The sequence below is a fragment of the Ammospiza nelsoni genome, chromosome 1 (genome assembly GCF_027579445.1).
Source record: "Ammospiza nelsoni isolate bAmmNel1 chromosome 1, bAmmNel1.pri, whole genome shotgun sequence".
Lineage (NCBI taxonomy): Eukaryota > Metazoa > Chordata > Aves > Passeriformes > Passerellidae > Ammospiza > Ammospiza nelsoni.
In genome coordinates this window covers 113614973-113639783 of record NC_080633.1, presented here as the reverse complement: position 1 = coordinate 113639783, position 24811 = coordinate 113614973, and the positions used below count along the sequence as shown (strand labels likewise).

Sequence of the window (24811 nt, the reverse complement as noted above, 5' to 3'; positions counted from 1 at the left end):
AAGTCCACATTTTTTCATTTGGCCATTAATGATCTAGGAGGAAGCACACAAATTTTTATAGCAGAGGCAGGAACATTGCAACTGCAGTTTTGCAAAAGTCTAAAAAGAGTGGAAAATTAATGCAGTTTAGATAAAAAAAAAATAGGAGGACAACAACATTGTGAAAAGATAATCAGAATGACAGGGTTTTGGTCAGATGGAAATACTTGAAAATTAGATATGTAAATATCTGGGGTTTTAGAAGCGGAAAAAATGGTTATATGTATAAAATGTAAGAAGGCAGAGGAAAAGTAGAAGCATGGATTGCTGGGTAGGAAGAAAATGTACAGGGTAGGAATGAAATAGGGTGATTGATTTTTAATATACAAAGAAATCACGCATCACCAGACAAATGAGTGTCTGTTTACACGGCTTTGGTGGAAACATACTCGAGGCATTCTGTGATCTCTTCATTCTGGAAAATGACAAATGATAAATGTTGTTACTAAAAATGATTAAGCATTTGTGAGAAATATGTTCATTGGAAAAAAAATTATTAAAGACCTTAAACATATAAAGAGGGGGAAATCTCAGCTGTGTGGCTGAAAACTTGTAGGGGGTTACAGTACGGGTAAATGAAGGTGGCAGAGAATGTAATCTTATCCCCTAAGAGTTGCAGCTGAACCAATTACCAAAGATTAGGAGCAGGCCTGATCTTAACAGGCCACACCTGTAGCCAATAAGAACAGTGGCATAAAAGAGAGCTGATTGGTGAGAATGGGAGTCAGATAACTGCTGCAAGGACCAGGAAGAGTTAGTGCTTAGAGGAGATGCCTATGAGAAGCATTGAGGAGGTATGAAACTCTGGCACTATAATGATAATAGAACTTTTGATATATAAGACCACAGAAACTCACCGTCAGTTCTTATTTCTGATTTTCAGGACTTGATCCATAAACAGGTTGCAGCAGTTTCAGAGATTACCTATCCATGTTCTCCAGCCTGTTCTTCCTTGCTACAGACCACCTCCTCCCTGTTTTGCACCCAGCAGTGCTGTGTCCTGTGTGAGGTGAGCCAGGATCTGCAGCTCTTGGCAGATGCCTGTCCCAACACAGAGTTTTGCAGCGCTGTGTTGGGTAACACCTGCCCTTCAAAAGGTTTTTGTCTCTAAACTGGGGGGTTTCTGACAGCTCAAGTTTATTCAAAACATGCTAAATAAGAAATAGAGCTTAAAAAAAATGGGAAATATTAGTATGTTACTGAGTAATGCCCTGGTGTCCTTTTAAGCTGACCCGTGACTGCAATCCAGTTTCCTTCCATCTAAAAAGATGTGGTAAAGCTGGAGAAGGTGACAAGAATAGGAAGTAGCCACAGCTCAGAGTATGGAGTGACAGCAGAGAAATGAAAAAAGAGAATATGAGGTTGCAGAAAAATAGATATATGTTATAAATATTTATAACAGATATTAAGGAAACTTCCCAGTCTGACCATTCAGGAGACTCGCTGGCAGTCACTCTCCCAATGCCAGAGGCTTCTGCTGCTGGGACCTCCTGCACAACAGTTCCAGTGAGCTGACAGGTGCCCAGCTTGACTCCACACACACTCCACTCACATGCAGCCAGAGCAGGTTTCTTTATAGTTTTGACCTTGGGTTTCCTATGGCAGAATCATTGATGTCTTCCATAAAGACATTTGTTCTTTAGAGACAGAAAGAACTCAAGCTGATGCCTTTGAGGAGGACCCCATGGCTTTTGTCTTTCACAGTCCAAGTGTGAGTGAGTTTCCCAAGTCTTCTTCTTCCTCCTGAGCCCTCCACTCCTGCAGTGTCTTGCAGTATCCATCCACCTGGCTGTCACCACCTGTCCTTGTGTCCTTTGTTAACCAAAGGGTTGGCAGTTCTTGGCCTCATGTCTTGGGCCCCCACCCACGGCTCAATCTGCAGCTGGCAAATTGGGCACTAAATCTTTGCCTCAGCATAGAGACCTCTAAAAGTACTGTGGAGAAAGTCACTGAGGAATGAGTTTGCTGTTTCTTTTCATAAAAGAGTGAAGGGACATAAAATAAAAGAGGTAATACCTATCACTTGGCTTGGAGTTCATTGTAAGAGAATTATGAGAGTTTTCACTGCATGGAAATTAAACTTGGAACATCTTTCCTCAGCGAGTCAGAGATACTAATAATAATATGGGTATGAAGAGGAACTATACAAGTCTATGAAGGAAAATTCTGTAGAGGGTTTTTAAATAAAACATCCTTTTATCTCGGGAAATCCCTGATCATCCTTGAGGCTGGGCAAGGCCTAGGGAAAATCATTATGTGATTCTTTGTTTTTAAAATGTTCTCTAGACACTTGTTGGTCTCAGAAACAAAATGCAACATTGAAAGATCTCCTGGCCTGCCCAATTAAGGTCATTCTTACAGCGTTAATGCCAAGGTCTGGTAGACTTTTTCCAAGTCCGTGGAGCATCCTCTGCTTTCATTAATTAGAAAACAGCAATCAGTGCATAGTTTTACTGATATCATGCAGCCACATTAAATTTTATCTTGAGATTTTTAAGGTGATACAATAGCTCTCTCTTACTTTTGTTTCTTACTTTTCTTGCTGTTAGCAAGTCACAAAGAATACTTTATTCTGGAAATGCCTATATTCAATGTGGAGTGAGTATATACTCCACTGCATTAAATTTATAAAATGTTTTGAGATTCTTTGAGATGAAATGAGCTATATAAATGCAAGCTGGCATTATGTTTGCAAAATCTGTGTGACTGAGAAGATCAATCTTCCAGAAAAATGTCAGCAGATACAACCAGTTTATTATTTCTGAAGGCTGAGAATAAGAAAGTGATAGAAAATAAAATCAGCAGACTGGGTAAAATTATTTGTTTTGGTTTCTTTTCTTTCATGAAAAAAACCAATGGATTCTAGAAAATATCAAATAACACTTTAGACTTGACCTTTTGAAGTTCATATAGCCCGTCATCCTTATGTATCACAGCCTCTGTCTTGCCTACATGAAAAATTATGGTAGCTAATAATGCACATAGATATGAGACATAGTCCAATATGAGTAACTATGCGAGTGAATAATTGAAAGCATTGCTATCAAGTTACTTTTGTAGAAATCTGTCCAGGTGCTAATGTGTTATAAATTGGTTTTATGCATAGGATAGTTCCTTCCTACATATTTCACAAAGACACATTGTAGACATTCAGCATGACATCCTCTTTATCACAGTCTTGGATACTGAAATTCAAGAGGAGGGCTAAGTGATAAAGCCAAACTCAAGAAGACTACAAATTTTAAAACAGCAGGAAGAGACAAGGTCCTATCTTAAAACCTCTGAGTTGCCAAGTCTGTAATTTCTTTTAGCACTGGATATCTACCCAGTTTCAATAGGGAAAGAAAAAGAAGTGCCTTCTCTTGAGGCATTTGTGCAACTGGCAGTGGCTGGCAGGTTCAATAGCTGCTTGTCTGCAACAGATCCTTTGCCTTTCTGTCACTGCCATCCTGGACACTTCAGAGACAAAAACTGGTTGTGCCTCATTTGTCTCTGAGTGAATGTGATCTGTGAAAAGCCATGTTTAAGCTGTCTGGTCAAAGACTTGGGAAAATGAGGCAGAAGTAAGCTGGGAAAAAATGCAAGCAGTTCACTGTTGTATTCAAAGGTGCCCTGTCTCTGTTGTCTCCAGAAGAAACAAAGATTAAGGTCTGATGTCTTCTGTCACATGTAGTGACACAGAAAGTGATGTACTGTCTATACACAATTGCTGCAGCTCATAAGCACCTGACACTGTGAAGCCATGGCTGGACTCAAAAGAGTGAATGCAATGGATGATGATGATGGTATATGTGGGTCAGCAACCTGCAGGGCACTGCAGCACCTGTAACATGGTTAATAGTTTATTCTGCTCTTTTTAACTTGCCAAGTTGAAAGAACTTTCATTTTTACAATTGTCACTGAAATAGACATTGAAATATATTTACAAGCAAAACTAAAACCTGGCATTGTTCCACTGCCAGCTATTTGTAAAGTATCCCTGTTTTGGAAAGAATTTCAAATGAAAGTTCAAAGACTGGTTTTGCTCCATAGGAAGCACCACCTTCCTTTTAAACTCTTTTGTTTTATATATTTGACAACAATTATTCTTCAGGACAAAAGACCTTCATGCAACCAAGTAACAGCAAAAACAGGCTCTTACTTTTTAAATTCTTCCACACTAAATTGCATGGAAATGTTAATTGTTTATTAAGGAACCGTAGGCTGAAAACTAATTTCTCAGATTGGCTGGTGGAAAGAAACAAATACCACAAAAACAACTTCTGTGGAAATTGGGAAAGTCTGAAAACAACTACAAAACTGAATAAAACACCACATAATATTCTCAAAGAAGTCATGCAAGGTTTAATTACCTGAAATGGGATGTACCAGAAGTCTTTATTGATTTCAGATAAAGCTTTTGCTGCTTGACACTCTGCAAATCAACTACTTGGTAGAAATTTTCCATTTAAATTTTACTGCATACAAATTACAGTTTTTGCAAGGCTTCAATTACATGAGATTTTTTTTAAAACCACAGAAATAAAAAAGAAAAAGCCCTTAGATGTTACGTTTTTCAAATTATCTAACTTTCAGTTACCTGTCAGGTTTTCTGATTAGATAGGCTCAGTGAAGAAAACCCGATTGTTTTGTTTCACTTGGATCCACAAGCCAGAAAGGATGTTTCCCTCAAAAGATTTGGCAAAGGGAGCTTAAGATCCTGGCTCCAAAACCTAAAGCCCCAAATATGCCTGAAAGGGGATGCCATCAATACACAGCTTGGAAACATCTCACTACACATTTTGCCTACTTTTTATGCTGCCTGGTGCTTCTCAGCTAGCCCAGGACCCAGCAGGTACAAATGCCTCTGCATGTTTTCCATTTCTCTGTCGAAGCAGCCACCAGCTGCAAAACTTTTCCACTGCTGGGGAGCAAACAAGGAGGTGACCCTCAAAACCTCCTGGCTCAGGTGTGGTAGAAATCCTCAGGTTACATTTTGCTTTTCAGGAGAAGAATCTAAGCTATCATCTTGTGGAAGAGTTTTTGTTGAAACCATTCTGATTTCACTTTTTTCTTGTGGCTCTGTGTGCAAGATCCCCAAACACCTTTCTGTGATTGAGAACTCTCATTAATCAGGAGATATTAAAAATAGGAAAGCCCAAAACAGTTTATGCATTTTTTTTCTGCTTTTTTGTTTCTCTTGTCAAGTCCAGGGCCCCACCCTAAAGTTATCTGAACTGTCAGACTCTATTGCTTAAGAAGAATCAGTAGATTTTGCCTTTTTTACTTCTGTTAAGCTTGCATGGAAACTTGAAATGCAAAGTGAAGGCTTTTCAAATCATGTTTGCCAGTGGGTATTTACTCTGTCATCTGGACTATTTCTAGCACTTTGTGATTAATACCTGAACAGTCTTCACCCGTTGTGCTCAGTTTGCATGTGTCAGTCCCATGATTATTCATCCAGGCTTTAATTTAAGGTGCTACCATATTAGTCAATTTATTTTTCTTTTCTGATTTCTTGTTTTGTTTTTAAGAAGGAAAACATGGCCAGGGGCGGGGGGAGGAGGCTATATATTTTTCTTTTTTTTTTTTTTTTCTTTTAGGGAGGAAAATATATAGCTTTGTATATTCCCAACAAATTAATTAAGTATAAAGCATTAACTTAGTTTTTAAAATGGGGATCTGAAAATTGACAAGTGCAGCTCAAACCTAGAACCTCAGAGTATCATTTGGATGTCTGAATTCCTTATGTTTTTACCCTAAGAATTTATCCCAAACTTCATCTACACGTTAACTTTGTTCTGTCATCTATGAACCTGCATGTTTATACCGGAATGAAAGAAAATTGAACGTCATCCATCACTTAAAACACACCTTTTTCTGGCCAGCATTGGCCATAAACCATTGTTGTTCAACAAACAGTAGTCACTGGCCACCTGTTGCTGGACAGGAATGCTTTTATGCTGTAGAGCTAAGCTGATGTAAGCTGTTTGCTGCCACTCAGAAGGGTGGTCCTTTTGATGATTCCTATGTCTGGACTTTTCCATTCTTTACTTTTGGTTAAGATTGGCACTCATTTTCCTGCCATTGACTCTCTCTGCCCCATGAAGTTTTCATTTAACCCTGCAGAAATCTTTTACTATTCAGTGGAGGGTTGGTCTTGTGCTGGAAAAAATGTGCAGATATAGATATAGATGATATAGATATAGATATCACTGAAGGGTGCTTGAGGACTCTGTTTCCTGTAGTAACTCATTTATTCTTCCTTTGTAAGAAACTCAGTGAAAAATTCCTGTCTCAGCTGTGGTTCCCCATAACACTGGAGGGAATGGGGCAGGTGGAGCCCACACAGGTAACACCAAACTCTTTCTTACACTCTGGGAACTGTGGACAAATGATGTGGTGCTTACCACTGAGAAGCATTAAGTATTCTCTAAATCCTCTTATCACCTATTGTCAAAAGGTTTGTTTTGTTTTGTTTTTAAATTTCAACCAGCCTAAGGCAACTTTGCATAAGCCTACTGCCTTGGATGGAATTAATTTTCACTAAGAAATAGAAACTAAAAAAAAAAAAGAAATATTGTCAAAATATCAGTGAAGCACAGCTTATCTTAGCTTTGAGCAATATTAATTCTGTTAGAACTGAATAAATTTCAATGAAGGTCAATGTTTGGGCTCTTTTAGAGCCACAAATGTAGGAGTTTCTCTGTTTCCTTCATTACAACTGGCTCTACATCTCAAGGTGTCATTATATAATAAAAGCAAACAACATTCCTTTTTACAAGTTGACTGTATGTGCTAAAATAAAGTAGGATGTTGTGGTCATGACAGTCTAAGGATATAAAAGAACTTATGCAGCTGGGTAATATCTTTTATTTTACCTAGTGATGCAGCTGGAAAAAATAAACTAACTTTCATTTATGTGATGCCTTCATGAGGTTACAAATAAGAGGGAGGAGGAATTTGCGTGGAAAATATATAAATTCTTGAGATGGAAGTAGAATATAAAGAGCAGTAGACTGGTAAATTTAATATTTCAAGTCTATACTACTCTGTAAAGAGATTATAAAATAATGAGATATATTGTAGTGGTTCAAGGAAGCAGCTCTTTACTCATGTGAGCAAAGACTTAATTCATTTTGCTCATAAAATGCCTAAAGAGTTAATGCAGGTAAAAGCATAAAATTGTTCTAATGTTCAAGGAGTTATTCAGTTATTCTGATTGCAAATGTTTTTCATACAGTCTTGGAAGAGTAGTCAGATGTGTTTACAGAAAGTATCAGTTGAAAATATTTACAGATTTATCAGAGATGTATTTGATTTACTGAATTAAAAAAATCCATACTGGAGTTCAGTTCTCAGAAAATTTCACTTAACTAAACCTCAAAAAATATGACTATTAAACTTTCTCTGTCTCACATGATAACCTTTAGGCTGTGATTTCAGGAAATGAGTACCCCTTACAAAGCTGCATCTAATGGTACTTTCAAGTTAGTCAGGTGATTTCAAGCAAATAAGTCAGTTTTCTTCCTTTGATTACAAATTTGATCCAGTATAGGAACCCTTTCCTCCTTCCAGCAGGCAGTGTCCAAAAAGATGAAAATCCTTGTATAAGGAGCCAGATGTTGTGTTTCCAAAGTCTGAAGGCAGAAAATCTGTGCTGGCAGGCAACAGTACTCTGTGGGATGGGAAATAAACCAGAGCACATGATGCTACAGGTAGACACTGATAAGTCTAAATGGTAATGGTATCTTTTTGTTTATTTGACTGTGGGGGTTACTTTCTCAGTGTATTAAAAAGATAAAAAATTCTATCAAAGGAAAATAACTGCTATCTATTTGCTGCAGGAGTATTTCTACTCCCAGGCTCTTGCACAAATATATAAAAGTACACTGTCTTGGCAGGAAGGTCCTATCTCTTAAACTAGCAAATTAAAAATGATCACAGCAGGGATTTCAGGATCTATTTTTTTGTCTACTTTTCTGATTTTTCTGCCAGAAGCCTTGTTTTTCTGCTCCTGTGCTGCAGACTAGTTATCAAATGAAATCAGCTTCATATCCTGAAGCAGTCCCTACAAATACAAGGCTACACTTCAGGTGGTGTCTGCAAAGTACTTTGATTTATTGTCCTTGCTCTTTTTTGGGAAAGCATGTGGAAATTCTCTCTGATGCATATGCTTATGTGAGACAATTAGATGTCTTTTTAATCTCAGAAAAGTGCTGTTTTTTCACTGTCAGTGTGATACATGTAAATCTGTGTAGTCCTCATATTTGGTAAAAGCTCCAATCTAATCAGTTATTGTCCAGAAAAGTACATGGAATGGAGTCATGTCCACCCACGCAGATTTAGTGGAGTCCTTCAAGTAATGCTTTTCTTGATCTCAATCACACATTGAAACAAATAAAAGAAAAAGAAGCCTATAAATGTGAAAAGAATAGCTGTTTTAGCTCCCATAGTGACTCCTTTTATGAGCAGACATATTTCTCTGTCCCCTTCCCCCTTCATCCACCCCATCTCTGACTTCTGCATCAAATGAAGGTAAGCTCTCTGCAGAAGACAAATTTAAAGTAAGACTTAAAAAAATTGGAATGTTGCCCTCCCTCTACCCTCAATAAAAATATTTTTTTCTGTCTGTTTTTTCACTACCTATCAATTAAGGGGATAATAATAAAAAATTTAACACCTCTACTTCCTTTTTGTCAGGTGGAAGAAGAGAATTCAGGAATATAGAAGTGTTTCACTCTTTATTTTTACTTATTGAAATCTGACTGAGAGAACATACTTGTGAAAAATAAGTATGTAGAAATACAGATATATAAACATGCATATATACATATGAAATAATGTCTTTTAATACTTTTGTTCTTGTATTTTCAGCTTTTTCCATTAGTAAAACTTGTTATTACTGCATTGAAAATATGCTGTAGCAAAATTCCCTTTAAATTTTGAGAACTTTTTGATTCAGCAATTCACACAATTCGTTATGATAGCAGAAGTAGCTACCTATGGGAAAAAAGGGACTGCTTTTACCAAAATCAATCTTCCTTTAAGTCAGAAGTCATTCTCTGTCCAGGGCAGACCCCACATGAAATGAAAAGTGAAAAAGGCAAAATTGTATTAGGAGAAAATAGACGATTTGTCTCATTCAATTAAAAGTAAGAATAGCAATTTGCCAGAAACTAGAATCAATTTTCACGTGGTCTACAAACAGTTGGATTGGTCTGACCTTCAGATAAGATTAATTTGCAACTAATAATTCACTGTGTTCTAAGTCTCATTGCATTTACTGCTTTCATAAATCTTCTGTACTTTTTTTCCCCCACTCTCCTCTGCTCAGTTGCTGCTGTTTAAGTGCTCTGAGGATGAAGAGTCTTGGGATGGTGCCAGATGGTCTGGGCTAAATCCAAGATAGAGGAGTGACTCTTCAGCTATCCCTATTACTCACTCATTATGGACTAAACAGGAAAGAAAATACTAACAATAGAAGTGCTTGGATTTTGGGGTTTTGGGGGGGTTTTTTTTTTGGTGGGTTGTGGTTTGTTTGATTTTTTTTTTTTAAGGATTCAGAAGGATTTTTAAAGAGGTGCAAAAAAACAAGCAAGCAAACTTTTCATCCCAATCTATACAAAACTGGCCCCCTGCCAGATCAGGTGCAATTAAGACATCCTGAAACAAGAGGTGGATTGGACAGTGACATGTTGATATCCCTCATGTTTGTTTTATGGATTTGAGAACTGAAACCGGTGATGGCTTGCAGAATATTATACATGCTGAGAGACTAATTTGTTTAATCTTTGCTTCTGGTAATTCTTCCCAAAGTACTGCATAATAAGCTACCTCAACTAGGCTCAGTTACCCCTGTGTCAGCCACTTCTTCTCTTTAGAGAACTGGTGCATTTTGGGGTTCAGGTTTTATTTTGGTTGTTATCAGGGATTTTCTCCCTGTATGGAAAACCAGTCTAAAAGTTAAAAAAAAAAATTAAGCAAATCTGAAAAAAAAAAGAAAAAGTAAAAGTTAAGGGCTTTCTTTCATTTCACAGGAGTTTTTGAAGGTACTGCTTGTCTGCAGAAATCTTACAACTTATGTATCTAACTTGAACCTTCTAAGAAAAATCATGAACAGGTAATAATAATAATAATAATAATGAGTTTTAGATGCTATGACTCTTATGTGAATTCAATACTATTTTGACATGCTTAGAAACTACACTACCTATGTAAGCATCTATAAAAACCTGTGATAACTTCATGAAGCACCTCTGATAATAATTGGACATAGTAATAGAAACCCAGGTATAAGAAATATAAAACAACACAGTCTGATTGGGTCCCATGGTCTTCAGTCTTCCACCTCTGCTGTGTGTGTCTTCATAAATCCTGATGGAAAGGAAGTTTCTTGTGGACCCAGAGAGCAAACAATTTTGAGTTCAGCATCTCTGCTCTGCACTGCAGGGCTCTCACATGGAAGAAGATGTGAGTCAGAGTAACAGAAAAACCAAACCATCCTGCTTGTGATGCCATTTGGCTTCACATGCCATTTGCCACTTTTGTAACAATATTTGATGTATTTTTTATGCTTTTTGGCATAAGATTTGCTATTGCGTCATTAGTAGTTCTGCTCTCATCCTCTGGAGCATTGGATGCCTTTTGACACCTTAACATTTACACACTTCTACATCAGCTTTTTGCTCAGAACTGCCTATTTTCAGTTCATTTCAGGTTTCTGTATCCTGCCAGAAGTTCATTCTCTTCTTATTTTTTTAACTTGAAGTTTATAAAATAATTATATATTTTGGGGGGTTTGGTTTTTATTTTGTACCTGCTGTCAAGTGCTGTATCATTTTAATTCAGTCTTCTCACTGGTTCTGCTTACCTCATTTAGTGTGTTGCTTTGTAGTTCATCTTAGAATTTTATTTTCATTGTAAGGAATAACATGTGAGAGGACAGTATTTGTAGCTAGAAAAATGAAGACTATTTTGTAAAAATTATGACGTTCAATGTCTCACAGAATTTTCTATGTTTTATAATCTATTTTTGATTATAGGATCTTATTCCATTATCTACCAATAAAGTAACCTTTTTTTCACTATTTCAAATGAGCTTTAGACCTTCAGCATTTCAGAGCAGAGACCTCCTTTGTTCATAACTGTCAAGTATTATGTAAGTGATTTGCATGATTTCTAAAAGCAAAAATTCTTATTTTCCAACAGTATTTTTAATCCAGCTTTCATCTCTTCCAAATATTTCTTTCAATAAGAGGCTTTAAAAATTTAAGAAGAGATTTATAGGTAAAGATATTTTGATCTCTTGACATGATATGGGGCTAAGCATTCCTGCCAGCAATCTGGTTGACACCAAAATTATAGAGTTGGTTTAAGAACACAAAATGTACTCTACACTTGGGAGGCCACACCTTGAATCCTGTGTTCAGCTTCAGGCCTCTCACTACAAGAAAGATACTGAGGTGCTGGAGCATGTCCAGAGAAGGGCAATGGAACTGGGGAAGTGTCTTTGCCACAGATGTGATGAGGAGCAGCTGAGGGAGCTGAAAGGTTTTAGCTTGCAGAAAAGGAGGCTCAGGAGAGACCTGCTGGCTCTCTAGAACTACCTGAAAGGAGGTTGCAGCAAGATGGGGGTTGGTCTCTTCTCCCGGGTAACAACTGATAGGTGCAAAGGAAATCACAGAGTCATAGAATATTCTGCATTGGAGGGACCCACAAGGATCATGGAGCCCAGCTCTTACGTGAAAGGCTCATCCAGGGCCCCCATACAGGAGCCTTCCACTTAAGAGTTGGACTCTTGACCTTGGCATTATTAGCACCATGCTCTAAATGATTGAGCTCTGGGTATGAGCTCAAGTTTTGCTAGGGAATGTTTAGGTTGGAGAAGTTTAGGAAAGTTTAGGAAAAGTTTGTTCATGGCAAGGGTTGACAGCATTGAAACAAGCTGCCCAGGGAAGTGGTAAAATCACCACCCCTGGAAGTGTTCAGAAAGCCTGTAGGTGTGGCACTTGGGCAGTTCAGTGATGAACATGTCAGTGCTGGTTAATGGTTGGACTTGGTGAACTAAGATGTCTTTTCCAACCTTAATGATTCTGTGATTTTGTCTGGACTTTGCTTGGATCTTGTCCAATACCCTGTTTCTTCAGTACTTTTATGAAAAGCTGAAAGTTGATCCAAATTAATTTCCAAATGAACTGCCAAATACATTAGCAGAAATGATAAAATGCACAAATGAAGTACATTATTATAATTGAGTTCTATTGCCTGAGGAAAAGGAAGTGAAGAAAAACTGGAATGACCTTTTAGTTGATGGGGATTTTGTGACTTTGACTTTTTTCTTTCTTTTTTTTTTTAACTCCAGATAATTAGTGTATTATTCTGTAATCTCATGAATGTGATTGCAGTTGTTTTCTTAACCTAAGTGTTGCTATTGGCACTGCATAAGATAGGCTGATTTTCAACTGTAAATTTTTTTGAATGTCTGAATGAATGCCAAAACAAGGATATGCAAACATAGGAATTTGCAAACATATCATATGCAATTATTTTTCAAAACAGCATCAGGAAATAGATCATGTCTGGGTTTGGAAGAATAGAAAATTTCCTCTCTGCCAATTTAAAAAGGAATTTATGAATGTAGAAATCAACAAAATAATTTCCCCATTGCCATAAGTTCAACAAGTCCATGAAAAAGGTACAAGTTATTGCTTGCTTTATTTTACACATTCTTGCTGTCCTATTGTAAAACAGTATCAGTTGCATAAGCAAAAGAAGAGCTGTTTTTCTCTTCAAACTAATTTGTGTCTAAAGGAGAGGAGGACTGTGCAGAAGTAAAAGGGCATCTTGTCCTCTGAGTGGCACTGGTGGGAGCTTGTTGAGATCATTCACTGTATATCAGTAATTTTAAATTTTACCCAAACAGTAGCAGACTTTTTACAGGATCCTGAATTCCTTCTTTGCACATGGTGAAACAATCTGGGTCTTTTTCAGAGTCATAACCTCTTGTTGGGGTACTGTGTCTCTTTTTGCTTCTTGGATTTTGAAAACATAACAATTTCATATAGATCCTTTTAACCAAAGTGTTTCACCTGGTGGTCTGCATTCTTACTTTGACACACTTCAGCTGTTATCAAGACCCACAAATGTTGTGAGAGAAGAACAAGCCCTTTAAGAATGCAATTTAAATAAACTACCAATTCTTCCTTTCTGTTCCACTGCATAAAACCCAATGTTTACCTGTGTGGTTATGGTAATCTCACTTAAAGGAAGTTGAGATAACTTAATCTAATAGACCATCCAAAGTAGCTTTAGTTTCTAGATTCAATTGTGGACTAAATCTAAGCCTGGTGTTATGGAAGAAAACTTAATTTGTATTTTGAAACAGCCCAAGAAAAATGTGTCATAAAAATCAACACTGGGCATAGAATATTTTCTGTGTTAAAGCTGCAATAATATTTTTCACTTTTCTTTAGTGATTTTTTTTTCATATTTAGAGATTACAAGTATGAGAAGTAAAAAAATCATTCTTGTATTGCCAGTGAATTTTGTATTGTTATCACTTATATACAATTATTGAGAGAAGTTAATAAAGAAAGAGGTCTCTTTGTTTCAGATTTCCTTTTCTAAGTACAGCTGATAGTTCAGCTGGCAGAACAAGCACACCTTTAATCTCTTCTCTTTTGCAAAGATTCTTGTGTAATTCTGTGAGCCCAAGCCATTTTTCCTTTACTGAATCTCCTTTGAACTTTTACTTTGATTTGGAAACACTTTTCTTTTTACATCTCTCTACTCTCAGCTGAGGAAAGTCTTGTTTGCATCTGATTTGATTGAACACTCATTTGGACTATAGTCATTGAAGATAATTGTTCTGTGTCCATTGTTTGGCCTTCTTTTTACAGCGTGATGATTGCATATATCAAAGCAACTCTCATTACAGGCAGTTTTCAGGGATCAAATATTAAGCACAAAACTTGCAAAGCACAGCTCCTTCATTAAGTTGTTCCCACATTTGATGACAACTCTAGAAGTGATTGTAGCGATATTGAGCAAAACCATCTCAGTTTTATTGTGAATTCTGCCTATAGGACTGAAATCTGACTGGCTTGTTTACAAAACAATGATGCTGGGGACATGTCAGGACATGCATCTTCTTCTAAGAGCACTCTTTTGTACTTTTTAATCCTTTTTCTTTCAATTACTAGAGCTCTGATTGAAGAAGCAAGGCAAATACTCACTTGCTTCATTAGCGGTGGAAAGAAAATTGAAGCTTTTCTCCTTAATAGCACATTAGATTGAGGAACACAACTGGAGGCAAAAGATACATCTATTTTCTGAGTCTTTAAAAACCAGAACAAAACACAGAACACGTCCTGTCTTAGCCAGGGGCAGAGTAAAGTGAGAAGTGAATAGGCACGAAATGTTTTCACTAGAAAAGCAGCCCAGACTTTGAATCTTAGCCTGCCTTTGCCACCAGCTGCTGGACTTTGGTAGGCACTTAGCCACCATCGGCTATAAGTGGGTGCACACACAGGCTACAGAGCAGGTTATGCCTTAATTTTGTGTGGTACCCACCTGCCTTGTGCCAGGAACAAGGAAATTAATCACGAATTCCCTTCCTACAGTCTGACTTGTTTGGCAAGGAAAGGGGGCTCAGCAGCTCCCCAGAAGTTCTCTGCACTTGTGGGTGCCTGGGGGTGAATTCTAACTCCCATCGGGTGTGAAAAACGGGGCATTTCTCCACGGAAATGCTCAGGCTCAGGGCACTATAAGCATGTGTTTAATCACCTGGATTAACTCCAAGCTCTTTAAACTGTAATTAACAGTGGCAGTTCCCAGCTTCTCTAATTCACAGAGACCAGTGCAATTTCAGGTGTGCCTGTTTTTTTGTTAGCCTGTTCACTGATCCTAGGAATGAAATACACTGCAGTCTTACAGTTCTTTTGTCATCTCCACAGAACTTCGAGTTTTAAACTAGTGCCATATGGTATTTGAGTTCCCACTGAGTACCTGAAGAAAGTGATTTGATATTTTCTGAAAGATTATAAAATTAATGGAGCCTCTGATAATTTTTTTTAGAGCTGCTTTGATATATGCAATCATCAGTGTCGTCAGCTTTCTAGAAAGAAACAAATAAACAACTTCACCTTCCCAAAAACCAAACCCCTGAACTGAGAGTAAATGAGGGTGTGCTTGTTATTAAACTGTTGTATTTTGAAATGAAACATATTTTTGTATAAGCAATGTGTGTTTGTTCTTAATTCTGATATTATTTTTCCAGTTAGATAATCACAAAACACAAAACTGAGGTTGATTTCTCTAAACAGAGTGTGTATGATGATAAATAAAAGATAAACATGGATACTGTATTACAAAGTGTCATATCAAAGTTTCAAAACTTTAAAGTATTGGGCTGCTCTCTGTGTCTCTCCTGCCTTCCTGCAGATTCCCTTCTTCTATCTTGCTGTAACCTATGTTTTCATAATGAAAAGAAATTATGGGCTCCAGGGTGGAAGAGGATAAAGGACAGGTTGAAGGTGGACATATTTAATGACTTTCATTAGTCAGTAAATTTAGGCATAAAGCTGAAATTTTATATTTGAACAGCCATCAATCCAAACACATACAAAATGTAAGAATTGCATATAGGCGGTGGGCAAACACCAATATGTTGCATAGTTGTTTACACATGCTCATTTAAAATTATGTTGGCCCTTGTGGTTTTTTTTGGGAAATCTGCTTTTATTTTTCCCTGATGTCATAGATGAATATTTCATGCCTGTGCTTGCATTTTTCATACTGTAAAAAACACAGGCAGAAATGAAAATTGTGAGACATGGTTATTTGAATACATATGATGCATAAAAGAAAACATTTTTCTCAGTTTTAAAAAAGAGAAGCTTAAAAAATAATTACAGAATTAATGAGCTGGAGGCGAAATGCAGCAATCTGTTTTGTCACAAGCATTTCTAATGCTTTGGTGCTGCTGAATTAATGCATAAGACTCTTGGAGTTTTCACAGTGCCACCAGAAGATTTTTAGGGGTTTGGTGTAACTGTGGACTTCAATACCATCTTATAAATTGTAATTTTTTCAGTTGTTCACTATTAATAGCTTATGTTTTTACATGCCTGTATGCTCCTGTACATACAATTACTTTGCTGAAATTTGAAGAGTTAGAATAAATATAATTACAGAAGAAAATGAGAAGTTGCTGGTTAGGGTAATTGCAAAATAATTTTATTTCACTTCCATTCTGCTTGAATCAGTAAAAAATTGCAATCAAAAGAAAAATATTGCTGTGATGTTTTTTCAATATATCCCTGATTTGCCTTGATGGAGGAATTTGATTTTAATATTGTACATCTTCTTTTTTCCCCACTAAGACTTCTGCTACTATTGATAAAGATTTCCCCTGTAATTTTCTCTTTGCAATGTTTGTTGAAGCATAGCCCAGATAAACAAAAAATAATCAGTTGGAGCTGAATATTCTAACACAATTTAAAGTTCTATTTTAAGTGTTCTGAATAAGAAACCAGCTTAGATATTCTTGTGCATTATAATTACAAAGCTATGATCCAAAATTGTCTTTTTCACAGATTTCCTAATCCTTCTAATTGTTGATTTTTCTGAACATCACAGTGAGTGAGTACAGTTGGAAACAGACTTCTTTCATCCAGCTTCTGTTAAACAGTGGAATTCACATTGCTCTGTTTTCACTTGAGGATATTCAGATGCAGAGTGCATGGCTGCTGTTCTGCTGGAACAGAGCTTTCATTTGGTGGGCAGTCATTTTGGAGCTGAGGCAAAATTAGCTCACAGATTCAAGAGCATGATGGAGTTGGCTGATATTCTTTATACCTGCATTTTATATATATATATAAATATATACTTTTATTTACATACATGTGCACAGGTATAAATGGGAGTGTGAGGCCTCTTCAGCGCTTAAATGGTGTCTTGCCCACTGCACGCCAGCTGGAGCACAGTGGAATCAGTTATTCTGGGGAACAATCCCAGTGATTCCTTCACAAGGAACACGGTGGATGAATGCATAGCAGGGGTGTGCTGACCTTCCAGCAGACTTTGCTGCCAAATTTAGAGCTGACCACTGTGCCTCCACGGCACTGCAAAGCTGCAGGGCTGTGAGCGGCAGTTTCACTCGGAGTCATTCAGTCCGTGGTTTAAAGGCTGACCTCCTCCTGCTGCATTTCTGGTGGGGCAGGGAGCCGGCAGGGAGCTGCCCTGCACTGTCCACTTCTCACAACAGGCAGCAGCATTAAAGGTGACAACTGGGGGTTTGTGGTGGCTGATAGAAATACACAGAGCACAGCACAGTGAAATTGAGGGCAAAAGAGGAAGTGAAGAGGACGGGACAGAGCCATGTACAATGGAATAAATTACTTCCTTCAGTGTGAAAGGAAAAAAGGATGTGAATGCTCTGAAATAATCAGCACACAAAGTAATGCTGCAGGAAAGTGGATTGCCTGGGAAAACTATTTTTCTATACAGATACCACTAGGCACTGTTTCTTAAAATAAAACCAAATTGATGAGGGAGATATCATCAAACAACTGGGAAAAAGGAATTATCCAGGACTACATTTTATTTCTTAACTTGTTTTATAGAGAGACTAAAAAACAATGAAGTTGTCAGAGTTAATTCTTGAATGTATTTCTTTCATATTTTCATTTACTGTTTTGTAGTATGTGAGTACCCTCCCTTTGGTCCCTGAAGGATACACTCCACATGAAGAAGTCATGTACAGTAGCTCTTTTCTTTTGTTCCTCTCCTTGATTTTCCACTCTGCAAAGATGGCTGAGCTGTGGCAAGTAACAGTGCCCTTTACATGTCTTATCATGTCTTTAAATACCATGAAAGTAACCAAGATCCTTGTTTAACACAAACTGTCATTCTTATCACATGTACCATTGCTATTATATTTTTATTTTTAAGCAAGTCTGTTCATTAGATTAACCATCTGCACTCAGTTATAAAAGTTGAGTCGTTTACTCTAAAATTAATAGGAGCGGAATGTTATTAGTGTTTGAGATATGAACTGAAACTTTAAACAGATCCAGGACTACATGAGTCAAAAATACCTGCTGTCTGAGATGGAGTCACAGGCATGGACAAGTTGCCAGCAGACAGGTGTTAATGGCTGTCAAGTATCAGCACCCATAGGTGCTGAAAGGAGTTGATGTCTTCCAATATCTTCAGCATGATGCCTTGTTCATTGCCATCAGGTAACAACAGTGTCTTAATCCCAGGCCACATTGTGAATTGAATGAGAAATCAAGGTGGTTTTTTTCACCAGAACATCCAAAGTTTAGGGGGCTATCTCTTGGAAATTAATATTAACCAAAAATTTGGTGATTTCTCCTATGGTTTAAGACCCTGTAGATGTGAAATGGGTGCAAAGGGAAAGCTCTGTGTTTACGTTAGGGAATATATGAAAGCACCATGCTGAAACATGTGGTTTGGGATGCTTCTTGCCAGCATCAATAGTCAAAATATCTAGACTCTTTTTAAGCTGTGTCTGTCTCAGTCTCTTGATCATAGGCTGGTGTTGTAGAATCACAGGGGTCACGATCTGAAGTCTTTTTCCCATTTCTGAAAGCAAAGATCAGTATTGTAAACATAAAAAGATAAGCAAGCTTCATCCTACCCTTACTGACTTCCCAGCACGTAAAGTGGGATGCCCCCAATCCCTTTTGATTTGTCTCAGTGCCTTGCAGGGTGTTTTCTGGCTTTCCCACAGCTGTTTGGGATCAGCAGCTGGAACAATGCAGACAATTCAACACCTGGCCTGGGTCTATCAGGCAGAATCGATTTTACCAGCTGACATGAAACATGGTGTAATTACATGAGTCTAATGGTTTAGGTCTAATCGTTTCATTAGGAGGAAATAAACAAAAAACCTCACTTAATTAAAACTTGTTTCTAATATTTCCAGTGGTTTTAAAAGCATAAATTATGTTAGTTGGAAAGATAGATAAAAATATTTTTGCACAGGGCCCTACCATGCATTAATATATTATCTTTATAATTAATTTTCTTGTTTAATTTCAGATTTAATATATTTATTTTTATGTTTCAAAGGCTTTTGAATAATGACTGAATTTGAAAGATTTCACAAAATTGCTTTGAAAGGCTTAGAAATTTGCAAAATGTGTAACTGAAAATAGAAACCTCTCTCAATAGCTAATCTGGGATTTTTTTAGTTATTAAAAATAATTTAAGTATTGTCTTGTCTTGTCTTATTTAAGTACAAGACAGCTTATTCACCACCTGACATATTTAGTTTATACTTACTGAAAATTGTGCAGTTCAAAAAAAGGTGATTGATCTCATGAACCAATGAGAAATAATTTGTTCTATGTGCTTTATGTCTACTGGCCTAATTTTGAAAAAGGACTACAAAAAGTGATCCTTTCTGCTGATGCTTTCATTGGCTTCCCTTAAGATTTTATTCACTAACCATAACTACTCTTGCTCATGTTTATATTTTGAAGAAATTTGTGAAATTCCATTTCATATCATGAACAAAAGACAAAATATTATTCGACACAACTCTGATGTTGAATGGTTTCTGTGTAGAAAACCCAACATATTGATTAACTGTGATCAACTTCCATATAAAAAACTTTGAGCATTTAAGGTTTTGCCAAAGTCTGCTTTAACATTAATGCAATTAACTCATTGAATGTGAAAATCATGAACATGTAGAAGAGAGATTAGGTCAATCTTTTTATGACAGAAAGTTTAATACACTTAATAGTAACAACATGTGCACATAGACCAGGTAAGGGATTGAAGTGATCAAAGATAATTAGCAGAAATTAGATTATGTTCTCTTAAACAGGGACAGAGCAAAATGTATATCACAGTTCTTCAGGAATTTAAGACAAAATATATGCAAATATATGCAAAATAATTTACCACAATTTCCAAGAATATGTGCAGACCATGAAGGATAGAAAGGTTTGCACATCCAAAATTCTATTTTGAGGAGAAAAAACTGTTACTTTTAGATCTATGTATTAATAGGACTAATTTCAACATTTCAGAAAGCATAATTCCTGAAGCAAGTATTTTAATTGTTGATCTATGAGCACCTAGGAGACTAGAATAGATTTTTCAGCTGATAGAATTCAGGTAACATCTTCCTTGTGGTTTATCTCTGAGGCAGGAATATTGGATGATGCTTTAACTTCACATACTTTCACACACTTTCATTGGATATTCTTACAAGCAGCCTATGGGAATAAAATCTAAATGAAGGAACTGACCGACGGGTAATCACCACATTGGAAAACTTAATGTTGGTAGCTCCTGGTGGTCAGCAGTTAAGCTGGAAGAATAATGTGAGTGAAATTTATTCTCAGTTCACCCCTTAGTCAAAGTCAAAGTGTTAGTCAGGAACCAGCAGTAAAATTCGCTCCCAAGGCAAGGTATTTATAGATGAAAGTGCTGTGGGAAAAGAAAGAATTGTGAATGCAGTTTATTGGAATGCTCCTTTGCCTGCTTTACCATCACTGAGAAAGCAAAAGATTTACCAACCATATCCAGAGCAAGGCAGACCTGTTTATCTTCACTGCGGTTTGAATTTGTTACACTTACAACAGCTCTGCCTGCTCCTGATAATACACAAAGCCTGGCTGCTTAAGGCAGGTGAAATTTTGGCCCTTTCAGCTCAGGACGGCAGAGAAAATGCAAATATTCTCTTTTTTAGTGTTTGGCAAATGAACTAATCCAGGTAGAGGAGAAGAGTAAGACACATGGCTGTTGCTATAAGTCATAAAGCTATTTCAATTTCTGTATGTCTGCAGTACACTGTGGAAGGCAGAACAGAAAACTGCTTTCTGTTATATATTTTCCTGTCATAGCATTGTCTAGACAGAAAGCTTATGGTTAATTTGTTTATTCACAAGGCTCTGAGGAAAACATAGAGCAAACCTGCCCACCAACCAACCGCCAGCTATAGTGCTATCAATTAAAAAAAAATAACATTAATGCTGCCACCTTCTCCCTGTGTAATCTTGTTCGCTTGATTTATTTCATCTTCACCAGAAAGGTTAGAAATTGACTTTATTCAGACAATCTAACCACTGCACTGAAGTTTTCTATTCAGACTTTGTTTTTTTTTTATATTTTAACTTCTGAGAGCTCTCACAGTTTTTTACAAGTTTTTTACAACTTCCAACAAATAACTTGAAAGCCTGTGTTTTGTTTTTTTAAATGCTTTAATATTTGCCTTTGTGTGTATTATAGTATTCATCTGAACCATTAGAGCCTTCAATATCCATGACAATTAGGCTGTTTTCAAGCTGTTAAGGAGAATCAATATTTGATTCAGATTTTTTCTTCAATTTATATGGTAATCATCTATTTTATTCTCAATATGTATCATACAGATGGTTGATTTAATAAAATCTGTACTTGTTCTCATAAATACAATTTTTACGGAATGAAGACATTACTCAAACTCCCACTATAATTAAAGCAATCTTAAATGAGATGGGTTGACTAGTGACTTTTATAGATTAGATAACACCTATGAGCACATAGCAAGCACATCTCAAAAGACCCTAAAGATTTTTCCAACATGTTATCCTTTATATTTTTCTGTTATTTTTTTATTTTGTTCCTTCCTTCCTGCCTTCCTCCCCTCCTCCCCCCCTCCTTCCCTTAAAGTTAATAATTGTACTGAGTTGCAATCCCTATTTTTAAACTAGTCCACACAATTGCTTCTTTGTGATGTAGTTCTAATCCAGTTCTTTAGGCTGGCTGGGAGATATTTATGTTTTTCAGTTGTCCACAGTCTCAAAGCTGGACTCAGTTCCTATTAAAATCACCCTCTCTAATTTTTCCTTTTGAAATGAGGAGCTCCAGCCACAATCATTCATTTTCTTCCTGATGTTGTATGCCAAAAAATAAAATTAAGCATTTGTTATAGTTTCAGAACACGCAGAAAGCCCCAGATGCTTGTGCATAACTTGCCATGTATGCATAAATAGGGTCTGGATGATGGTATGACAACACTGATGGATGTAGGGAAAACTGGCTTATTTACTACAAGAACAGCAGAGATTTTGTAAGGTGCTCTGGTATGCAGCAAGTCAGCCCACAGTACTTTCAATTAAAAGCATGGCTGCCTCTCATACTGCTTTGGAAATTGCCCTTCCCTTACAGAACCTAGGGTCATTACTTAAGGTGTGAAGGAATATGTCCTGGAGCTTTTCATCCTCTGGGACTGTTCCTGAAGCAGGTCTGCTCACTGGTTCACAGAGGAGGTGCAGTGCTCTAGAACTGGATGTACCTTCTTGGGAATGCTGGGCTGTTGCTTTGTAATTGTGCTCCTGAAGCTCACCACTGCTGCACTTCTGGAGCTCAGCTGATGCTGTTGAGTCAGGGATGGGAAGAAAAGACTCCAGTCTTCAGAAGGTGAATCAGAAAGTGTTTAATGAAAGTAGTGGGTCTTTTTATAATGTGACTCTCCAGGTGAGACTTGATTGGTGTCAAAGTAAAAAACTCTCACACTGTTGTTGAACTATGAATAGCACACTCTGGAGAACCATATCTATAAACAATGGTTACAGAAAGAGAGATAATAATTGTTTTAATTCTTTCTCTGAGCTTTCTCACAGCTTCCCAGGAAAATTCTGGGAGAACTGTGTCTCTCTCTGTTCAGAGGATATGTGATTATCACACTCAGCAGCAATTAAAAGAGAGGCTTTCAGTCATGTTTTCTTCCGGTCAGGATATGTCATTGTTACAGTGGAGAATGTGAAATCACTAATTTCTACAGGTGGACACCAGAGCATGCGCACCATGAGCTGGTGCAGGGATAGCATGGGAATACAAACTGTCTGAACCTGTGGGTGTCCTGTGGTACAGTGCTCTTTGCAGACAATCAGCCAGGGATTCCAGAATGGTAGTCTGGTCGTGGTGCCTCATTAGAAGGCAAGGTACCAGTGATACCTTGGGGTTTAGCTATCTTTTTGTCTTTTTCCTTCTTTTTGAATTTGTGCTGCTTTGGTGTGTGGGTCTGGGATTCATTCATGTTCATTGATTGCAAGTTCTCTTCACAGAGCAGGTAGACACAACAATGTCTCTAGCCAGGGACCCAAGGACAACCAGATCCAGATCTCAAACCCAGGAGTATAAACAACGTGGACTGAAGAGAGAAAATAAGAAGGATGGGACTTCATAGGCTGGGGCTATAATTGGACAATTAGTTCCAATATGCTAATGGACCAAAACTTACAAAAAATGCGAGATCTTGTGACCAAGCCCTCTTTTGCTTCCAACTTGGAGCCATCCAGGCAGAGCCAAAGCCGTGGCTCAGATAATGCCACGGTGTGGCCTTTGAAGGCCCTTCAGTAAATACCATTTTATTCCCCTTAACTCTCTCTACCTCTGTCCCATCTGTTTATGGCAGCACCAGTATAAAAACTGTACCTCTGATGAGCACAAAGGCTGATGCTGGATTGGGATGCCTCCACTGGTCAGTGGTAGCATGGTAAAGAGAATTTCTGCATTAACTCCTCCCATGTGATGTCCCATGCACAGATTAGAGAGGACTCTGAACCAGTCCTCCTCCAGGGATTTTTAATAATGAAGTGCACATGGTGTGTGTGATGAACTGATGAACTGGGCATCGTGCAAACATCAGAGGACTGCTTCAGAAGGAGAACAGTCATATAAGATATCTTGTGTGTGTGAGTTTAATTCACAGTTTCACAGCTTAATTCTGAGCAGAAGGCAAAGGGCCAGCCAAGTCAACAGAGATAAAGCCAGGTCAGCAAGAGAACAACCATTCATATCAAAACACTGGTTCATTAAAAGCTGTTTTTTCTTGTATTTAAAAATTTCTGAGGTTGAGGCTTCCTTATCCTTAGATTATCTAATCTAGTACTTCTAAGACTACTTTCTGCTTTAGCTATATGAATTAGGAATAATTTTTTTCCCCTTTTGGTGATATTATACATTTTTTAGGGTAGTGAAGTATCTTTTTTGTTTATTTATTTTTATTTTTCTTTTTCTCCTGGATTATAACCCCCATATTTTCTAAAAGAATACATTTTCTAGGCCACATCTCCTTTGATATTCTTCCCTTGACTTTTTAAAATTTATTTATGTAATACCCTAATTAAACTTCAGTCATGCTGACTAAAGAAGAAGGATTTCTTTGTGTCTTTTATATAGCAGTCCCACTGATATTTCTTCTCATCACTTTATGTATGCACTTTATTCCTACTGCTACATAACTGTTCCCACCCTGATGCATTTTTTATTTCAGTACATTTCTAGAACATATCAAGAACATTTTGAATTCTAGACTTACATTCCCTCCCAGTTTTTAAATTACAAGGCATACTCACAGCAGTTCTGGACAAGGAACAGTTTCTGTACAATTCTGGTAATGACCACAGACCATTTCAAGGCAGTACAGTATTGCACCCTTCTCACAGTATTTTTTTCCAGAGCACAGGTCACCCTCACTGTTTCCCTGGAGGAAGGGACCACAAACAAAACTGTGGGTGGCAAACAAAACTGAAATATGTATTAGTGTATTCATGTTTGTCTCCAAGCTGCTTTTGCAGCTCCACATGCACAGAGTGTCTCCCCTTTGAGCCTGTGTGCAGCCCAAGGGGAGAGGGACAGAAGCAGAGCTGTTGCTGCCCCTCTGATTGGAGTCTTGTGTGCACTATTTACCAGGAAAACCAGGACTTGCAGATTTTTCTCTTGGGTACTTGCAAAGTACTTTGGTGACATAACCTATAGATGA

The 24811-nt window shown here is 37.4% G+C and overlaps 1 long non-coding RNA gene across 1 annotated transcript; it reads left to right on the top strand.

Annotated features, from left to right (window-relative positions):
• The first annotated feature begins 771 nt into the window (after window positions 1–771).
• LOC132081696 (uncharacterized) lies at window positions 772–2924 on the top strand. The gene is made up of 2 exons (XR_009419722.1): window positions 772–833; window positions 923–2924. It is a non-coding gene; the product is annotated as an uncharacterized LOC132081696 (long non-coding RNA).
• Window positions 2925–24811: the final 21887 nt, after the last annotated feature.